Raw genomic sequence first — 11667 nt, forward strand, 5'->3', positions numbered from 1 at the left:
CAACTATTGCTGTCTTCATTTTCTTTGTTCTCTTAATCCAGAATTCTATTAAATATATGTTCAGTTCAGTTGAGTTCAGTCGCTCAGTCGTGTCCGACTCTTTGCGACCCCATGAACCGCAGCACGCCAGGCCTCCCTGTCCATCACCAACTCTCGGAGTTCACCCAGACTCACGTCCATCGAGTCAGTGATGCCATCCAGCCATCTCATCCTCTGTCGTCCCCTTCTCCTCCTGCCCCCAATCCCTCCCAGCATCAGAGTCGTTTCCAATGAGTCAACTCTTCGCATGAGGTGGCCAAAGTACTGGACTTTCAGCTTTAGCATCATTCCTTCCAAAGAAATCCTAGGGCTGATCTCCTTCAAAATGGACGGGTTGGATCTCCTTGCAGTCCAAGGGACTCTCAAGAGTCTTCTCCAACACCACAGTTCAAAAGCATCAATTCTTCGTCACTCAGCTTTCTTCACAGTCCAACTCACATCCGTACCTGACCACAGGAAAAACCATAGCCTTGACTAGATGGACCTTTGTTGGCAAAGTAATATCTCTGCTTTTGAATATGCTATCTAGGTTGGTCATAACTTTCCTTTCAAGGAGTAAGCGTCTTTTAATTTCATGGCTGCAGTCACCATCTGCAATGATTTTGGAGCCCAAAAAAATAAAGTCTGACACTGTTTCCACTGTTTCCCCATCTATTTCCCATGAAGTGATGTGACCGGATGCCATGATCTTTGTTTTCCGAATGTTGAGCTTTAAGCCAACTTTTTCACTCTCCACTTTCACTTTCATCAAGAGGCTTTTGAGTTCCTCTTCACTTTCCGCCATAAGGGTGGTATCATCTGCATATCTGAGGTTACTGATATTTCTCCCAGCAATCTTGATTCCAGCTTGTGTTTCTTCCAGTCCAGCGTTTCTCATGATGTACTCTGCATATAAGTTAAATAAACAGGGTGACAATATACAGCCTTGACATACTCCTTTTCCTATCTGGAACCAGTCTGTTGTTCCGTGTCCAGTTCTAACTGTTGCTTCCTGATCTGCATACAGGTTTCTCAAGAGGCAGGTCAGGTGGTCTGGTATTCCTGTCTCTTTCAGAATTTTCCACAGTTTATTGTGATTCACACAGTCAAAGGCTTTGGCATAGTCAATAAGGCAGAAATAGATGTTTTTCTGGAACTCTCTTGCTTTTTCGATGATCCAGCAGATGTTGGCAGTTTGATCTCTGGTTCCTCTGCCTTTTCTAAATCCAGTTTGAACATCTGGAAGTTCATGGTTCACGTATTGCTGAAGCCTAGCTTGGAGAATTTTGAGCATTACTTTACTGGCGTGTGAGATGAGTGCAATTGTGCGGTACTTTGAGCATTCTTTGGCATTGCCTTTCTTTGGGATTGGAATGAAAACTGACCTTTTCCAGTCCTGTGGCCACTGCTGAGTTTTCCAAATTTGCTGGCATATTGAGTGCAGCACTTTCACAGCATCATCTTTCAGGATTTGAAATAGCTCAACTGGAATTCCATCACCTCCACTAGCTTTGTTCGTAGTGATGCTTCCTAAGGCCCACTTGACTTCACATTCCAGGATGTCTGGCTCTAGGTCAGTGATCACATCATTGTGATTATCTGGGTCGTGAAGATCTTCTCTTGTACAGTTCTTCTGTGTATTCTTGCCACCTCTTCTTACTATCTTTTGCTTCTGTTAGGTCCACATCATTTATGTCCTTTATTGTGCCCATCTTTGCATGAAATGGTCCCTTGGTATCTCTAATTTTCTTGAAGAGATCTCTAGTCTTTCCCATTCTATTGTTTTCCTCTGTTTCTTTGCATTGATCGTTGAAGAAGGCTTTCTTATCTCTCCTTGCTGTTCTTTGGAACTCTGCATTCAAATGGGTGTATCTTTCCTTTTCTCCTTTGCTTTTTGCTTCTCTTCTTTTCACAGCTATTTGTAATGCCTCCTCAGACAGCCATTTTGCTTTTTTGCATTTCTTTTTCTTTGGGGTGGTCTTGATCCTGTCTCCTGTACAATGTAACGAACCTCCATCCATAGTTCATCTATTATTTATTCATTGATTTGGCTGTGCCAGGTCATAGCTGCAGCACATGGGATCTTTAATCTTCATTGTGGCATGCAGGATCTTTAGTTGTGGCATGTGGGATCTGGTTCCCTGACCAGGGATCAAACCCAGGTCCCTGGCATTAAGAATGCGGGGTCTTAGCCACTGGACCACTGGGAAGCCACCGATCTTTGTTGTTTATCTTTCTATGCTCACTTTGAGTAAATTTCCTGTATTATCTCTCAATATTCTACTTTTCTTTTTGTGTTCAATATAGAAGAATATATTTTATATTAATAAATACATTTTTCAATTTTAAGATTTATTAAAAGTTGTTTTTCATATTCCCCTGTTCTTGTTTCATTTCTACTTATTTTGTTTCATAATTTTTTATTCTTTATTTTTTTTATTCTTTTATGCATGTTACTCATTCATTTACCTCTTTGAAGATCCTGAAACAGTCATCTTAAAATCATTTTCAGGTAGCTTTTTAATTGTCATTTGATCTGGATTGAATTCATCTACTCCTTGTTTATTTGGGCTTCCCAAGTGGTTCTAGTGGTAAAGAACCCATCTGCTAATGCAGGAGACATAAGAAATGCAGGTTTGATCCCTGGGTCTGAAAGATCCCCTGGAGAAGGGCATGGCAACCCACTCCAGTATTCTTGCCTGGAAAATCCCATGGAGAGAGGAGCCTGGTGGGCTACAGTCCATGGAGTTGCAAAGAGTTGGACACAACTAAAGCGACCTCTCATTGTTGATTTAAGAGGGGACCAGATATAGTATCTTGGTGTAAAATTGAGATTAATGTGGGACTCCTTCACTCATTAAAGAAGCCTGTAAAAAACAGACTAAGACTATCACCTGGACCTGTGGTTCTTAAAGTAGCCACATTCTTAAGGAGTTGAGAGAAACTCTACGTAGCATCCAGGACCTGAGAAAAGCCATGTCAGTACTCAGTGTTTGGATCTGTGTGGTTCTGCAGTGATCCTGGCTTTGGTTCCCCATTTCCCATGGGGTACTTTTTTATTATTTTTAAAAATAATTTTGTATTTGGTTGTGCTGGGTCCTCGTTGCTGTGCAGGCTTTCTCTAGTTGCAGTGAACAGGGGCTGCTCTTTAGTCTTGGTACTCTGGCTTCTCATTGCTGTGGCTTCTCTTGTTGCAGAGCATAAGCTCTATGGCACTGGGCTTCAATAGTTGCGGCTTCTGGGCCCTAGAGCACAGGCTCAATAGTTGTGGTGCATGGGCTTAGTTGTTTCACGGCATGTGGGATCTTCCTGGACCAGGGATCAAACCCATGTCTTTTGCATTGGCAGGTGGATTCTTTACCACTGAGCCACCAGGAAAGCCCCATCATGGGGTACTTTTGAACTCATCAAAAGTACCACTGCTTGCAAGCTTGTATTTCTACTTATTTTCTATTTGAGCATCATTATACATTTTTAGTGTTCTGTTTTTTACATTTTATCTTTCACTGTCTTTTGGTTAGAGAGAGGCTTAAAGTGTGAACTTAATTTTGACTAAGCCCTGATTCCAAATGTATAGAAGTTCAATATCAATCTCATATCCTCAGTGTCTCTACATTTCAATAGGTGTTCTGATTTCCAAGGACACTTTTAAAGTTCACTTATAAAAAGGAAGTGTTAGATATGATTCTTTAATTTTGAATTTCTTTTATCTGTATTGAAAGGTTGCATAAGCTTATTATACATTATTCTCCCAACCACAGCTTCTACCTAAACTGAAATGCCTTGTGAATCTTTGAACTGTGGGTATATGTCAAGGGATGTGATCATTCTATTCAACTACCAGTGTAAGTTATTTCCAGCTCACAGTTCTTGTTTTTACGCATTTGGTTGGTTCTCTCAGGCAGAGATGTTTGTTGATGACTTTGCTCCTGGCCCAGTGCAGTCCCCGAGCCTGGGGGCAATCAAGCACGCTCGACACAGGTCAGCAGAGGCCCCTCCTGCACCCACGAGGCTCTCGACCTCAGTGCACGCTTACGTCATGCTAACTGTGTCCACCAAACATTTGTGTAATGGCCAGAACAAAGTGGCAACTTGAAGGATGGGAGGGTGATGTCCCAATGGCTAGGGAAAGGATTTGAGGTGTTAAGTTACTCACATCCTCTTCCTTCTATCTCATGTCACCAAAGAATACTCGCAACCTCTCTACCTCTCTTCTTTGCTTCCTTGGCCCCAGGGTGTGTGTGTGTGTGTGTGTGAGTGTGAAAGAGAGAGAGAGAGAGAGAGATAACACTTTACAGGAGACTTGAAAAATACAGAACAAAGTTATATACAGTTCTATTATATATTCCAATTATTTTTTCAGTAGATAAATTAAGATTTTTTTGATTGGAGTTTCAATATCAAACTCTCAAAAATTAACAGGATAAATTTACAGAAAAGTAGGACAGACCTGAAAAGCACCAGGAACCAATTCAACATAATTAAGATCTCAAGGTATCATATAAACTTTTAAACAGCTGTCTTAAACCACTATTGACCTACTCTAAAGGAAGGATTGCTGTCTAGGGTTTAATATGAATTGCTGGGAGCAATGAACTGAAGGGCACTGGGAGCGAAAGGGCTCTCGAACTCCTATTAGGAACTGAATCCATACTTCTGTGGCCAGTAAGCAGGTGACAACATTCTGGTTGTGGGAGCCTCTAGGATCATGCAGCTGGAAGGACCAGTCCTATTCACCCAGCCTGTGCATGTTCTGGACGGGTAATGCCACAGAGTGGAGAATGCCTGAGGAAATGTGGCCAAGAGAACTGGTACTTCATCACCCATCATGTACTCATTTTGGTGGTTTAAGGTGAGAAGGGTGAGTACCTAAAGTAAGCAGCACCCACCTTAACACTCGCTCAATGTTATTGTTCAGTCACTCAGTCGTGTCTGATTCTTTGTGACCCCACAGACTACAGCACACCAGGCTTCCCTGTCCTTCTGTATTTCCTGGAGTTTGCTCAAATTCATGTCCTTTGAGTTGGGGATTCCATCCAACCATCTCATCCTCTGTGTCCCCTTCTCCTCCTGCCTTCAATCTTTCCCAGCATCAGGGTCTCTTCAAATAAGTCAGCTCTTTGCATCATGTGGCCAAAGTATTGGAGCTTCAACTTCAGCATCAGTCCTTCCAATGAATATTCAGGGTTGATTTCCTTTAGAATTGACTGGTTCGATCTCCTTGCAGTCCAAGGGACTCTCAAGTGTCTTCTCCAGCACCATGGTTTGAAGGCATCAGTTCTTTAGTGCTTAGCCGTTTTTATGGTCCAATTCTCACATCCATACATGACTACTGGAATAACCATAGCTTTGACTATATGAACCTCTGTCGCCAAAGTAATGCCTTTGCTTTTTAATATGCTATCTAGGTTTGTCATAGCTTTTCTTCCAAGGAGCAAACATCTTTTAATTTTATGGCTGCAGTCACCATCTGCAGTGATTTTGGAGCCCCCCAAAATAGTCTCACTGTTTCCATTGTTTCCCCTTCTATTTGTTGTGAAGTGATGGGACCAGATGCCATGATCTTCGTTTTTTGATTGTTGAGTTTTAAGCCAGCTTTTTTACTCTCCTCTTTCACCTTCATCAAGAGGCTCTTTAATTCCTCTTTGCTTTCTGCCATAAGGGTGGTGTCATCTGCCTATCTGAGGTTATTGATATTTCTCCCTGCAATCGTGATTCCAGCCTGTGCTTCATCCAGCCTGGCATTTCACATGATATACTCTGCATAGAAGTTAAATAAGCAGGGGTGACAATATACAGCCTTGACATACTCCTTTCCCAATTTTGAACCAGTCCGTGGTTCCATGTCCGATTCTAACTGTTGCTTCTTGACCTGCATACAGGTTTCGTACTATGTACAAGATAGAGAAGGGATTTGTTTCATGTTACTAACTTCTGGCCACATGATATAAATTTTATTTCCTATGTTGTTAATCTCATATTGGAGTTATTTTTTAAAAACTATTCATTTGGTTGCACCTGGTCTTAGTTGCAGCATGTGGAATCCAGTTCCCTGACTAGGGATTGAACCTGGGCCCCTGGCACTGTAAGCATGGAATCTTAGCCAGTGTACCACCAGGGAAGACCCTATATTGGAGTTCTGATAAGGGACTCTCTGTCTCAATACTTATCCCTGTTACAAGAGAACACTCTGCTACTTTTATTCTTTTCTAGTCTATTCTATCCGGAGAAGGCAATGGCACCCCACTCCAGTACTCTTGCCTGGAAAATCCCATGGACGGAGGAGCCTGGTGGGCTGCAGTCCATGGGATTGCTAAGAGTCGGACATGACTGAGCGACTTCACTTTCACTTTTCATTTTCATGCATTGGAGAAGGAAATGGCAACCCACTCCAGTGTTCTTGCCTGGAGAATCCCAGGGATGGGGGAGCCTGGTGGGCTGCCGTCTGGGGTTGCACAGAGTCGGACATGACTGAAGCAACTTAGCAGCAGCAGCAGAAACAGCAGTCTATTCTATCAGATTCATTGTATTTTTTAAAAAAGTTTGCAAATGTGAATCAATAGATGACTAGATAAACAAATTGTGGTATGTATACAACGGAGTATATTTCACCTTAAAAATGATGGAAATCCTGTTACAGGCTACCAGATGGATGAACCTTGAGGATGTTATGCTAAATAAAATAACCAGTTACAAAAAGACAAATACTGTACAATTCCACTTGTTATATGAGGTACCTGAGAGTGATCAGATCCCTAGAAACAGAAAGCAGGATGTTGGTTGCCAGGGGAGAAAGAAATGGGGTACTGTTTCATGGGTGCAGAGTTCCTGCTTTGCAGAATAGAAGAGTCCTGGTGATGGGTCATGGTGACAGTTGCACAAAAGCGTGAATGTACGTAACACCACTGCACTGTGCGGGCTTCCCTGGTGGCTCAGTGGTAAGGGTCTGTCCGCCAGCGCGGGAGATGCAGCTTTAACCCTGGGTTGGGAAGATCCCCTGGAGAAGAAAATGGCAACACACTCCAGTATTCTTGCCTGGGAAATCCCAAGGACAGAGGAGCCTGCCGGGCTACAGTCCATGGGGTTGCAAAGAGTTGGACACGACTTAGCAACTGAACAGCAACAACAACTGTACAGTATACTTAGAAATGGTTAAGATGGTAAATTTTATGTTATATGTATATTTTTAACACACACACACACACACACACACATCACAGTGAAGTAATTATGACAAAGCAAATGGGCTTCTGTGGGAACATACAGCAGAGGGACCCTACCTAAAATAGGGAGTTGGTCAGGGAGGTCTCCCTGGAGGAAGTGGTATTTAAGCCAAGACCTAAGGGGTGAATGAAGTCAGCCATGGAAAGGTGTAGAGGGTAGGGCCTGGAGAAGGCTCTAGACTTCTACAATAGATTAAGTAGCCATCTCCCAGCCCTTATCGAATGGTGCATGTGTTTACTACAGTCAACCGGCTTCTTGCTTTCAGTTTCTTTCCATGTACACGCTGGTGCCAGATTAATTTTTCTAGGATACCACCTGGATCATGTCACCCTCCCACCTTCCTGGGTAATCCTTTCAGAACTTTTTTCTTTCTGCCTCCTGAATAACCCTCCACCTGGCCCAGCCCTGGCTCTCCAGCCATCCTCTCTCCTCTCCTCTCACTCCCCTGGGTGAACTCTTGCATTCCCATAGTCCTTGGTTATTGTTCCCCGAATGCAGCTTATTAGTTCCTGCCTCAGCACCTTGTCTTAGGTCATTTCTCCCATCAGGACACCCTGCCTTTCTCCCTCCATGTCCTGGTGCTTTTTGTTCCTTCAAGCACCCTCTCAATTCCTTCCACTCTTTGGGGATCATTCTCTTTCTGGATTCTGTCACATGTTTGCTTTCTTGACCTTTAACCTCCCCCCTCCCTCCCCCCACCTCTGCACACATTACCTGGGGATGGAGTCTTACTCATCATGAATCCCTAGTGTTTAGTGCCACATCCAAGGGGCTAAAACAACACTTGTCGGTACATAACAGCCATCATGGCAATGAGTCCTTAGGGTCAGCAACTTATCAGCGGCCAGTGGGAGCTAGCCAGCCCGAGGCTGATGTCCAGCAGGGAAGAAGCCTGTTTACCCTCAGCCCCGGGCCGGGAGCCCACCTCCAGCACCATTCCATCTCATCCTGACATTCTTGAGTTGAACATCCCCTGGCCAGGCCCTCCGGATGCCTAACAGGATTATCTGCCTCACCGCCCAGCCCTCCCAGGCGAGTGGCTTTATCCAGGGAGATGGAGAGGCTGTAACAAGCACAAGGCACATTTCCCTAAAACCCAGAGGACATGTGGTTCGGGGCTGGGACTCTGGTGGTGGGGAGGGCGGAGGAATCAGGTGGAGGCCCTGGTTTAACTCAGGAGAAAAGCCACTTTCACAGGCTGCAGTTTTGCACAGCAGCTCCTTGCCTAGCAATCGCATTGGCAAAGGCAGCCATCTCCGTGGGCCTGAGTGGAGAAGTGGGGGCGGAGAGCAGGGAGGCGCGGGGGTTGAGAAGTCCACCTGGACGCCATCAGTCTTGCCAGAGTAAACAGAGCTGACAGGGAGTGCTTGCCGGCAGCCTGGTACAGGTTAGGGGGGGTCACAGCAGCGGCCTGGTGACCCGCCTGCCTTAAGGTAGAGACGCTCTGCAATCCGTCACAAAGGACAGAGCTGAAAGCTCACTTCTTGCTGAATGAACTCGGTGTCCTGGCATTCCACACGACTGGGAGTGCACACACTTTTAAAATGCTTGAAATGTAAATCCGGGCTGGGATCAAATACACACATTTAAAGCAAAACAAACAAAAAAGATCCCCCCACCAACCTCAAAGTGGGACCTGTATTATAGATGTCACTCGCAATAAAAAATAATATTTTAAAAGCTCTCTCTTGGTTTTCGAAGCTTGAGGGTTTAGGGGAAAAAAATAGCTGGATTTATAAGAAGAACTTACCACTTAATTATCTAGAACTCTCCCATATAACAGCAGAAGCTAACTTGAGCAAAGGACCTTTTATTAAAATCTTTTAATATGGAAGATGGAAATCTCTCTCTTCCTAAAGGACAAAAACCTGCAAACAATTCTTCTTAGTGCAACTGGGAAAACGATAGCAGCATATTTAGCATACCTTACAGGACTCTTCCATATGCTGTACCAAGTGGGAGAGAAATTGTAAATTAAAGAGTTGGAGTAGCTAATAAGGAATTTTTGAATTGAAAGCACCAGTGCAACTACCGTTTATTCCTCCCTTCAGCAGGCACTGAAGTCCTCTTATGTGCCTTGCGTGTGCCAGAGTGGATGGGGGCCACCCCAACACTGAAAGTCATGGCCGTGACCCTCCAGCTTAAAAGACACACAAGTGATTTCTTGCAAGGCTTAAGAGAAACAGTCACTGCCTAAACCTGCCTGTGTTCTCCAAGATGTCCCATTTGTTCTGTGACCTTGGGCAAGTCACTTACCAGCCCATGTCTTGTTTCTTTACCTATAAAAGGAAGATAGTAAAACCCTGATGCCTTCAGGGCATTCCTGGCACTAATGAAGGCTCATAAAGCGCTTTGAGATCCCTAGGATGAAAGTCTCCCCCGAACAGTAAAGCCTGATTATTATGCTTCGAACATGACATTCCCATGAAAACCCCGGTCAGGCTCGTACCCCCACCTTCCAGTGAAGATTTAATAGCAGAGAGTTGTAATAAGTTCTTGAAGACTGGAGACCTCCATTACTGATACAGAATACACTGCCATGAACTAGTATATTAAGGGCTATTATCATGAATAATTAAGGCCAGGTTCTACTTACTGATTAATGAGCCAAGTATATGTTGTGATGCAGTGGATTTTCATTGTGGCTTCCCCTGCCCAGCTAATATTGTGAAATTTATTTATTCTCAGCGGATCCTCTGGTTTGTATGGATTCGAAGGTTTACTTCACAAACGATTGGCAAAGTAAACTTCTGAGGGATATTTGTATTTCAACGGAAAGAAATAAACCCAATTAGAGCTCTCTTTTTAGTACAGACGAAGTGTTCATTAATGATAATGAAGGGCTGAGCTGCAAGAGGCCCCTAAGTTTGTAATTAAACTTGCACAGATCTTCCAGCTTGAAAATATTGAAGAATATCAAAGTCGCGTACATTGCCCTGGGCTAAGATACACGCACGTGAAAAGGAGAATGCCAGCGTATGCACAGACATTTTGGCTGATCTTGGACAATGCTCTACTTCTGACGATGCGTGCACTTTGGAAGGTGGAACCATAATTAGATCAGACGAGCCTCTGGATAACTCACTAAGTCTGAATATTAAAAATCCGTAATTTCTGAATTGAAGAGCATTAAGAAAGTTGTCCAGAGGAGAGGACAAAGTGTGGATTTTTTTAAACATTTCTTTTTTGATGTGGACCATTTAAAAATCTTAAATGAATTGGTTACAGTATTGGTTCTGTTTTGTATTTTGGTGTTTTGGCCTTGAGGCATTTGGGAATCTAGCTTCCCAATCAGGGATCAAACCCACACCCCCTGCATTGGAAGGTGAATTCTTAACCACTGGACCAACAGGGAAGTCCCCAAAGTGTGGATTTTAAAAGACATGGTTAAGACGAATTACAGACACTAGTGTGTCTGAATTAATTAGTGGGATGACTTAGGTTCTTACTGTCTCAAAGTGATTTTAAGCAAATATTCCAAAGTATTAGTGTCTATGTTGTGTGCTCCTTTCCCCGATTTCTCTCTGTGTGATTTTTATAATAATGCTTCTGTTGGAATTAGCCAACATAAGGTAATTAGCAATGCCAGGGTACCCGTGACTGTATGAGAGAAAAAGAGGTTACCCTATGCTAGAGATAAGGGTCATGTTCAAATTTCTGGATTGTTATTTGAAAAGGGAAAGGTGCTGGGTAACAGATGAAGGATGTGATTACACCAGTGATTGCTGTCTTTGCAGCTGGAAAACTCATCTGCAATTCACCTTGATGGGCCAAAACACTGAAAAAATAATTACGGCCATCCTGAACCATTAGGTTTATAGATAAGCAGGGTAAACTAACTTTCAAGGCAATCTGAAATTCTCTTCCTGACTCAAAGCCAAGTTTTGCAAACATGCTGTGCAGTGGGGCACCTCCATGCCTTTGCTCTGCAAGTACCTCCACCCCTAACCCACTCTCTGTCTGGGAGACTCATACTTATCCTTTAAGTGAGTGAGTGAAGTCACTCAGTTGTGTCTGACTCTTTGCGACTCCGTGAACTGTAGCCCGCCAGGCTCCTTCGTCCACGGGATTCTCCAGGCAAGAATACTGGAGTGGGTTGCCATTTCCTTCTCCAGGGGATCTTCCCAACCCAGGGATCAAACCTGGGTCTCCCGCATTGGAGGCAGACGCTTTAACCTCTGAGCCACCAGGGAAGCCCTCTATCCTTTAAGACACAGATCTAAATGTCTTTAGTTCTGTGATGCCTTTGTTGGTATTTCCAAATAGATATACTTCCCTCCTTTTTTTTTTTTTTTGGCCATGCCCCAAAGCATGTGGGATCTTGGTTCCCTGACCAGGGATTGAACCCCCACCCCCTGCAGTGGAAGCGTGCAGTCTCAACCACTGAACTACCAGGGAAGTCCCCATTTTTCCTTCTGACCCTCT

The 11667-nt window shown here is 43.8% G+C and overlaps 1 non-coding gene across 1 annotated transcript; it reads right to left on the reverse strand.

Annotated features, from left to right (window-relative positions):
* Positions 1-11363: 11363 nt before the first annotated feature.
* On the reverse strand, positions 11364-11435 carry TRNAW-CCA. The gene has a single exon. It is a non-coding gene; the product is annotated as a tRNA-Trp (tRNA).
* Positions 11436-11667: the final 232 nt, after the last annotated feature.

This window comes from Bubalus bubalis, chromosome 20 (assembly GCF_019923935.1).
Source record: "Bubalus bubalis isolate 160015118507 breed Murrah chromosome 20, NDDB_SH_1, whole genome shotgun sequence".
NCBI lineage: Eukaryota > Metazoa > Chordata > Mammalia > Artiodactyla > Bovidae > Bubalus > Bubalus bubalis.